This window comes from Nothobranchius furzeri, chromosome 1 (assembly GCF_043380555.1).
Source record: "Nothobranchius furzeri strain GRZ-AD chromosome 1, NfurGRZ-RIMD1, whole genome shotgun sequence".
NCBI lineage: Eukaryota > Metazoa > Chordata > Actinopteri > Cyprinodontiformes > Nothobranchiidae > Nothobranchius > Nothobranchius furzeri.
In genome coordinates this window covers 1,018,061-1,027,697 of record NC_091741.1, presented here as the reverse complement: position 1 = coordinate 1,027,697, position 9,637 = coordinate 1,018,061, and positions in this window count along the sequence as shown.

Genomic DNA, 9,637 nt, shown 5'->3' with positions numbered 1-9,637 from the left:
TACACATCAATTGCTCGAATCCCATTGTTGCAAAGTAAAACTCTAATAAAACTCTAGTCTGACATCAACAGAGAAGACTTAGTGTATGTACTACAAATACAGCATTAGGATTTCGAGTGGACCGTGCACCTTGTGAACCATCAGAGGCTTATGACGCAACATATCTTCCAGTTGCTATTAGACAAGTTATAATTCTCTACCATTTTTCGGAACTGGTTTCTTGGGTCCGTGAGTAAATGCCAAATGAGATGATAGTCCTTAAGTAAGTTCCTGGCGATCCCATGTCACGCTCTTGCCCATCAGCCGGTGAACGCTGAGACGGAACTCGATGAGAGCGATGTATTTTTTAAGTGCTCCGAATGTACTTCTAACAAGCGTGCGATTCACTTTGTGAGTAAACCGCAGCTTCAGCTGATTCAAACAGTCGAGCCAACTTTCTACATCACAATATGCGTTTTGTAGTTAGTCGAGTTACCTTTTGTGTAGCGCATGCACGGGTCGTTATCGTCCAGCTCCCAGCTTAGAGAGTCCTGTATTGACACAGACGTCAATACATCTCGATGTCATGCAACACACAAAGTCTGTCGCATACAGGTGGGTTAACACATGTACGATACCTTTTGTGTGGCGCATGCACGGGTTGTTAGCGTCCAGCTCCCAGCTTAGAGAGTCCTGTATTGACACAGACGTCAATACATCTCGATGTCATGCAACACACAAAGTCTGTCGCATACAGGTGGGTTAACACATGTACGATACCTTTTGTGTGGCGCATGCACGGGTCGTTAGCGTCCAGCTCCCGGCTTATAGAGAGTCCTGTATTGACACAGACGTCAATACATCTCGATGTCATGCAACACACAAAGTCTGTCGCATACAGGTGGGTTAACACACATGTACGATGTGTGCGATGGCACGCCCAGTTTACAATGGGACACGACGATGATCATTGTTAACCAAACTCTTGTTTCTCACGACAGGTGGTAGCGTTGTCTCCTGCACCTGGTCTTCGTGCACAGAGGGTGCTGTAATGTGCTCGTCATAGTCGCGATCGTTGTCACTCGAATCCGTTGTTCTCACGACAGGTGGTAGCGTTGTCTCCTGCATGTTGTCTTCGCGTGCGGCAAGCGTTGTGCTGTGCTCGTTATAATGGTTGTCTTCGTACAAAGGGGGTGTTGAATACTCCTTCGCGAGTAGTGTAGGAGGTGGTGTTATGGGACGTATCTCAGAGGCGTTATGTGAGCGTACCACCATGGCCTGAGCAACTGCGACTACTGAGAGTACATCCAGTACAGACAGCGAGATCTTTTTTTTTCTTGGGTGTTGTACGTGTGGGTACAGCCCCTTTAATGGCAGTGAGAGCAAGTGGGCAAATGTATTTATAGGTCACTAGCAGAAACTAAGGCACGTGGTCAGAGTGTAATCGTAACCACCGTAGCTCTTGTCATAATTTAATATACATAGAAATCAGAAACGGGCATGTCAGGATAGACATGGCGAGTGATAATGCGGCCAGTATCTGTGTGCGCTTGAGAGCACCTTGTTGTTCTACTGTGGTGCCCACGCCGCCAGGTCTGTAAATGTCATCGACCTCCTTTATATACGCATACGCTAAAGACCGTATATTCTCTATGGATTTGAACACGTCCTTTGTTTCGCGTAACGCTTGAGCTGTCTCGAGCGTGATGTTGTGAGTGTAAGCCAGTGTTTCACGTGCACCGAGGTCCGAAAGAGTGTGCGCTACAACTATTAACCTTGGTTTGGGAGTGTGGCGAAACGCTCGCTCCGCTGTAATGGGCGGATGCAATGTTATCACCTGGTACGTTTCGTTAGTCGGGTCGTAACACACCGGTCCGTGACACTGACCGTCACATTGTATGGGGCACAGTAAGGACAACACGCCACCGACCGTGACTTCGCACTCGACCGCGGTGGTGTTGTCGATTTGCAAAGGATCACATACGCCTCTAAAGTCGCAATGAGGCACATTGTAGTCGACGCGACCGTCGGTCACCATAGCTTTCGTCAGCCAACACACTCGATTGCCCTTCGAAACATCGGCGATCAACGTGAGCGTAGAGGTCGCTGTCGCTTTACTGTACGCCAGGATATCCGTGTGTGAGTGCACGCTCGACGTTGATTGACAACCGGTCATGTCAGACCTGATCAGACCTTCCGAACACATGACCATTAGTTGTTGTGCGGCCGAGAGTATCGCGATCTGTTCTAAAATAAAATGTTTTATTTTATTTTAATTACCTTAAAAGACTCAAAGTCTCTTTTTACACTTTATATTTATTTAATCAGGATCGTTTGTCAAGTCGACGCCAGAAACAATGAAACACAACTTGAATATTAGAGGAACAACAAGGCTTTATTCAACCAGCATTCATACAAGTTATCAATCATGAACAAAACATTTCTCTTACCGTTGCTTATGGGTGGAGAGCTGAACACCCCAGTTAGAAAACGTAATCCATGAACCTCGTCAAATAGAATCCTTCAAACAGCTCTAACAGCTCTGAGCTCTGCTCTGCTCCTTATACATTCCCTGATGTGCGTGCAAAGCTGCACACCTCCACCAGGATTACCTTGATTACATCCTCATGATCACATTATGTTCGGCTCTCCTTGATTACATCCTCATGATAAGTGTGATTGACAAACAGTAGTGATCAATAACTTGTATAAAGCAATTATACAACAGATGACAAGTTCATTTTTATTACATTCCACTCTTGAACTTTTCATCTAATTTATGTAACATATCCATCACCATTTCCCCATCAAAACCAACGTCATTTATAACATACCTTGTAGTTCCACTTTAATTTTCATCGTAGTCTTTGCATTATTACCCAATTTATTTCTCTTCTTAATCGAATAACATACCAACAAATAATAAGATTACACAATGTTAGAATGCTGATTATAATTAATGCTGCAATCATAGGTGGAATTAGCACTTTATTAGCGGAAATATATCCCACCAATGATGAGCGGAAGCCTGTTCAATCAATGTAGCAACATGTTTTATTTCCCCTTGTGCCACAAGAGTAGACACCATAAGCCTGGAAAGGTTGGACCTATGAGAGTCAATCAATTTTGCCACTTCAGTGGAACCATCCAATGCGCATTTGAATCGTTCCAGTGAGAGTGTCCAAGGGGAGTGTAAAACCTCCCATTGTATCTTAGTCAGCCGACTAGATACAGTGTAATTACTCAACCAATAGGTCACGTTATTCCATTCCCACATATGTATACCCTTGAGACAACCTGAAAAGGGAACTGAAGGTACCTGTGGGGAATTGGTCATTGTAGCCACGCATAAGGTGTTAGGACCCACCTGCCAAAACTGTTCCTCTGGGGGTGTGACCGTCCAATCACAGCCTTGAATCAGTGAAACATGGATTGCTATGTCCTTTTACCAATGGGCAGGCTAAACCCTTATCAGTCTCATCACAGTGTTTTACTTCATATGTTCGATTTGTTTTAACATCCCACCACTCTCCACTAACATGGAGATACCAAAACCCTTTAGTGGTTATCACCGGCAGTATCTGATATCTACACACAGTCATTACTGATGTCATATTATACTGATCCCAGTATCCAGTACACATAGATTTATTACAAATCGTCATTTCTGCATGTAGCTGTAGCCATAATGAACTACTGATGTTCCATAATGTTCGCCATGCATGATAGTTATTACTCATTACCTGTATTTGAAACCTATTTCTCTGTGTCTCAGCATGAATAGTCTGCAAGGAACAGACTGTCCAATTACCTATGTGTGACAAATTATGCAATGCATCATAAGTTTCATTCCAAAGCTTTAGATTCCATTTAAATACACTTTTCCACACATCACTTCCTTCTAGCTGACTAGATACAGTCGAAGGCATCCATCTTGCAGTCTTGGTGACAGCTTGTGCGGTGTATTCTCCAGTGTTGGACAGCATAGTTCGTGTTACCTCATTGTTTGCTGTGTTAGCCAGACCATACAAAGTTCCAGTTCCTCCTAGCACGGTGTCATACCATGCTCGCCTCCTCCTGTTGCAAGGCGGAATAGGAGGGAATTTCACAGTCCATCGCACATATTCGGCTACCCTTATTTGTCCCATTTGTTGACAAGTGTGAACCAGGGGAGCTACAGCTGTCTGCGTAGCTCTAGCTGTGTCGGGCAGCACCCAGAATATGTACAAATAGGCGCGTCCTCCTGTGATTACAGTTCCATTCCTGATCCGGAAATCGCGATCAACCTTCATACTCCAATTTGTGCCATTTTGTATGCAAGTACCATTCCCCTGATGGTATGCACAGATGCACGCTGCAGAATTAAAGGTTACTGTTGATCCTTGAACCAACACCCCCGGGCTGATCACCCTTCCTCGGATTTTAAGACATCCTCTGCACCGGTACATCTTACCGGTAGATGTTAGGTTTCCCAAGTAGCAAGCGTCATTTGCTCTGCATGTGAATGTGCCTTGAGTGCGGTTGGACATACTGCTAACCAATTCCAGATGGCCCATGACCCCTTCTTCCAACACTTGTCCTTCCGTGAGCCCCCAACAGAAATGTGCCCTCAGTGCGATGACAGCGAGGACATGGAGGACGATGACCAAACATCCGACACCACCAGGTCCGCGGAGCCCATCCATCGCCTCGACAAGGGTTCAATCCTTTTGTAGGGGAAGGGGACCCAGTCAACCACCGTCACTCAGACACCCGCCTATGGGATACATATAAAACTGCAGATAGAATGACAAGCATTAATTTTCTCTCCTGTAACATTTGTTTATCGGAATATTAATCCATTTTTCCTCTCCGGGGAACAATACACTTACCACAGCATCTTTTCCCTGTGCAATAATCTCTCCAGCTCTGGGAGGACCATTGAGCTGCTCCACCCACACTTTTGCCCCCGCAGTAAAGTCTGATGATTCAAACCCAGTTTCACCCCTCTGAGTGATAGTGGTAGGTTTAGTAATCTCTTCAACTTTGGACATTACACACCGTTTGATTACTAACTGAGCTATCTTGTCTCCTTTTTCCAGTACCAACGGTTCTTTACCTGTATGCTGACACACCACACCTATTTCCCCTTGATAGTCTGAGTCTATTACCCCAGCTAAAATGGTTAGACCCCTCAAAGCTAAACCACTTCTTGGACACACATGAGCATAAGTTCCTGGTGGACATTGTATTCCCAATCCTGTTTTTACCACTGTCACTTTATTGGTTACTAAAGTGATGCTTTCCAAGATTTTAAGATCTAATCCCACAGAGCCCGCAGTTGCTCTAACAGGGAGTTCTGCCTCAGAAGTTAGTTTCCACATTCGTATAGGAGGGTCAGTAGAAGTTGTTTCCCTTCCTGCCCTGGCAACCATTAGCATCAGTGGAGTAACTCCATCCCCCACGGGTCTGTTATTTAACTGATGTACTGCCCTAGTCAGATTTTCTCTCCATTTGTCCAAAGAATTAATAACCGATAGTTTCCTTAGTTTCTCTTTCAGTAACCCATTCATTCTCTCAATGAGTCCACTAGCTTTCGGGTGATATGCTACATGATAGATCCATTCTACCGCGTTGTTCTCTGCCCATTCTTTGACCTTATTTCCAGTGAAATGGGTACCATTATCAGTCTGAACCTGCAAAGGTAGTCCATAATAGGTCTCTATTAATGACAGACATTTCAATGTAGCCTCCTGATTGGCGTTATGACACGGATGCACCACCAGTACCCCTGACACCGTATCCACGGCTGTGCATGCATACTTACAGTTTTTACTTTTTGGCAATGGTCCAATGAAATCAATCTGCCAACACTGTCCCGCTTGTTTACCTCGATGTATCTGTCCCTGTATATGTCGAGGGATTCTCTTTTTCTGATGTTGACAAGGTTCACAATCTTCTATGGCAGTTTTAATATCATCAATGATGAGATCTATTCCTCTGTCCCTCGCCCATTTCAATGTTCCCTGCACACCCCAATGTCCAGCAGTAACGTGAGCCCATTTGGCTAATCCAGGACTTGATTGTCTTACAGCCTGAATTTTCACTATCTTATCTACAGTCTGATTATGCAGGGATTCAGGATCATTGTTATTAGTATGAGCATCCACATGTAATACTGACACAGGAATATTTTGGCATTTCTCCCAAATGTCCTTCCATAGGTCAGCTCCCCAAACCTCTTTTGAATGTATCTTCCATTGTGTAGCATGCCAAGTTGGCATCCAAGTTAACATTCCTTGGGCTACTGACCAGGAGTCAGTATAAATACTTACTCCCTGCACCCCAGCCGTCATTATTACCATGTGTACTACTTTCAACTCCGCCCATTGACTACTCTTTCCTGTCCCTGTGAGTTCCATAACTTGTTGTGTACCAGGGTTAAATGCCCCAGCCTTCCATTTCCTGGTTCCTGCCACATATTGACAGGAACCATCAGTGAACCAGGCTCGCTCCTGCTGCTCTGGGGTGAGTTCGCTCCATCTTACCCCCAGTTTCACAGGAGAATCCTGGATTGGTTTTACCTCAAAAGGCACTTCATCCATTTCTGGAACGTCTGCCACTTGCTCGTGGAGCATTGATACTCCTTTTTCTACAATGTTTCCCTTTATTTTATCAGGATTGCCATGAATTACCGAGGCCTCCGCCCCAGTGTCAACCAATGCCATTACTGTCTGTACTGATTTTTTCCAATAAATCTGTAAATCCACATGTGGTCTGATATCATTTATTGACCATCCTGAGGCACTGGCAACAACCTGAGCTTGACCTTCATCCTATTCATCATCATGTTCCCTTCGGTGCTGTTTTTTCTTTCTACGCTTCACTGCCGCCACCTGATAACACTCATCTGAACTCTCCTCCTCTGAAGATTCCTTGGGAGGGGCGGAAGGTTCAGCAGGCTTCGACGCCACCTCCCTGATCACATTCTGCAACATTCCAACCAATTCTGACACAGACATCCTGTCGTCCTTTTCAGGACAATGTCTGAACTGACAATGGACCTTCAGTCCCATTTGGCTGCATTTCTCCATCAATGCATTAGTGGGCAATCCATCAATCTCCTCAAACGGCACTCCCGCTTGTCGCAGTGCCCTCCACAGATCTGTTCTAGAGGGGCCCATTGCCCCCCCTTTACGACCCCTTGAATGTGGATCAATCCTGGGTTTATTTTCAGTTCTAGCTCCCTCTCTCCTCGTCTCAGACCAATCACCCAGCGTGGTGAGTTCGCCAAGACGATCTTTTATTGCGGCAAAAGTCTGGTCTGCCGCGCCAAACAACAAGCTGGTCACCATGGGTTTATAATGTGGTGGGGCATGTCTGATGAGGTGATCTCTAGTTGCCTTAGAGATGTTACAGTCCACCACTCCAGCTCCCCCGTTTCGAGCCACTTGCTCTCTAATAGTGAGTCTGGTGAGCCGCTGAATGGCATCTCTCACTGTCTGCCATTGCCCTTTAATCTCAGACCAGTCCGCCGTGGTAGGATAGATTACATGACATGCCAGAGCATATGCATCCCCCACATTGAAATCTTCATCAGCTGGCAATGCCCGGACTGTAGCCCGGTATTCAGCATTTATCTGTGCATCAGTACTTAATCCTGAAAATCTCATGGCATCACCGGCATCTATGGCTATATCACACGCGCCATCCTCCATAAGGCGATTAAGCCAGGAGTCAGTTGGTTCGCCTGGGCGCTGTTTCAGCTTCCCATTCATGTGATTTAACTCATCTTGTGAATAATCCTCTAGCGTTGTTAGCAGCCTAGGGGCGGGTTGTGGCTGCTGTTGTAACATCCTTCTTATATTACCCGCCTCATCGAGTTCCGGCCGTCCCTGATCATCCACCATATCTACCAGTATTGGTGGAATAATTTGCTGTTCTCGCCGACGCCTAGTAATAGGTCTTTGTTCTGACATCTTTATCCCCTGTAATGATGGATACAAGGGCTGAGGTGGTGGGTCAGGTTTAATCGCCCACTCCTCCTCCTCATCATCCCCCCAAAGATCCCCGTTCCATTTCTCTGGGTTCCAATCTTCACCAACATTCTTTACAAACGCCCGGATCTGAGCAGGACCTGCTCTACGAGGTCGCTTCTTTTCCTTCCTTTGCGCTCGAGACACAAAAGTCAGCGTTTTATCCAAAACATTCTGAGCATGCTTTAGCTCTTTCCCCATCACACACACTCTCTGCTCAAACTCTGAGCATGATTTCTCAACTTCTTCAGCATGGATTTTCTCCTGCGCCGCTCGCTCTCTACAACTGCTCAATTCTAACTCCTGTTTTTTCCATGCTTCTGCAAAAAGCCACATCATATCTCTCACTCCTGCCAGCGGCGCTTTTTTTTTAACTTCTATCCGCGTCAAATGGTCCAGCACCACGGCGGGGCTGACCACTCCATTTAACTCTCCCCACGGCCCAGGGCGTCCACCGCGCTGCCTTAACATATCACCAATGGATCGGAACTCCTCCGTTTCCCAGCCGGGAATCGGCACGGGAATCGGCGTTCCCTCCCCAGAAGCACTCGGCTCCTTTTTGCTTCTCCAAAAACACTTCATTGTTGCTGGAATAGCTTGACTGATCCTGTTCGTGACGCCAAAAATGTTCTAAAATAAAATGTTTTATTTTATTTTAATTACCTTAAAAGACTCAAAGTCTCTTTTTACACTTTATATTTATTTAATCAGGATCGTTTGTCAAGTCGACGCCAGAAACAATGAAACACAACTTGAATATTAGAGGAACAACAAGGCTTTATTCAACCAGCATTCATACAAGTTATCAATCATGAACAAAACATTTCTCTTACCGTTGCTTATGGGTGGAGAGCTGAACACCCCAGTTAGAAAACGTAATCCATGAACCTCGTCAAATAGAATCCTTCAAACAGCTCTAACAGCTCTGAGCTCTGCTCTGCTCCTTATACATTCCCTGATGTGCGTGCAAAGCTGCACACCTCCACCAGGATTACCTTGATTACATCCTCATGATCACATTATGTTCGGCTCTCCTTGATTACATCCTCATGATAAGTGTGATTGACAAACAGTAGTGATCAATAACTTGTATAAAGCAATTATACAACAGATGACAAGTTCATTTTTATTACACGATCATACCGTTGAGATGTGTAGAAAGCGCGTACACGCCAGCCTTCAACGTTTCCAAAGTTTCCAGCAATCTAGAGGGACTTGTCTTAGCGCGCACGGCTGTGCTGAATTTGCGTTGGGTAGACACAACGGCTTCTACCTCGCTTAGGATCTTGTGGGCTCATGTACTCGTGGTAGGCCAAGACGTGTATAGTTGAGCGCGGTGACGCCCCGAACACTTGACCCGGTTTTGTTGTGGCGATATGCGTGTCCAGTAATGCGGCAAAGTCCGCGTGTCTAGCGTGTATTGATTTTACAGCTCACTCATACCCCAACAGTACGGTCCGTAGAAGTTCGTTCACTTGTTTCCATGCGCTCGTGGAACACAGGACATCGCAACCTCTGTGATAATCAAGTAAAGCGTCACACACCAGCTGCTTGCACGTTGTAAATACAATCGGTAGTAACTTCTTACTCCACTCTATGTTGAACTCGTATAGTATGTATATGGGCGGTTGCGGCGGTTTGCG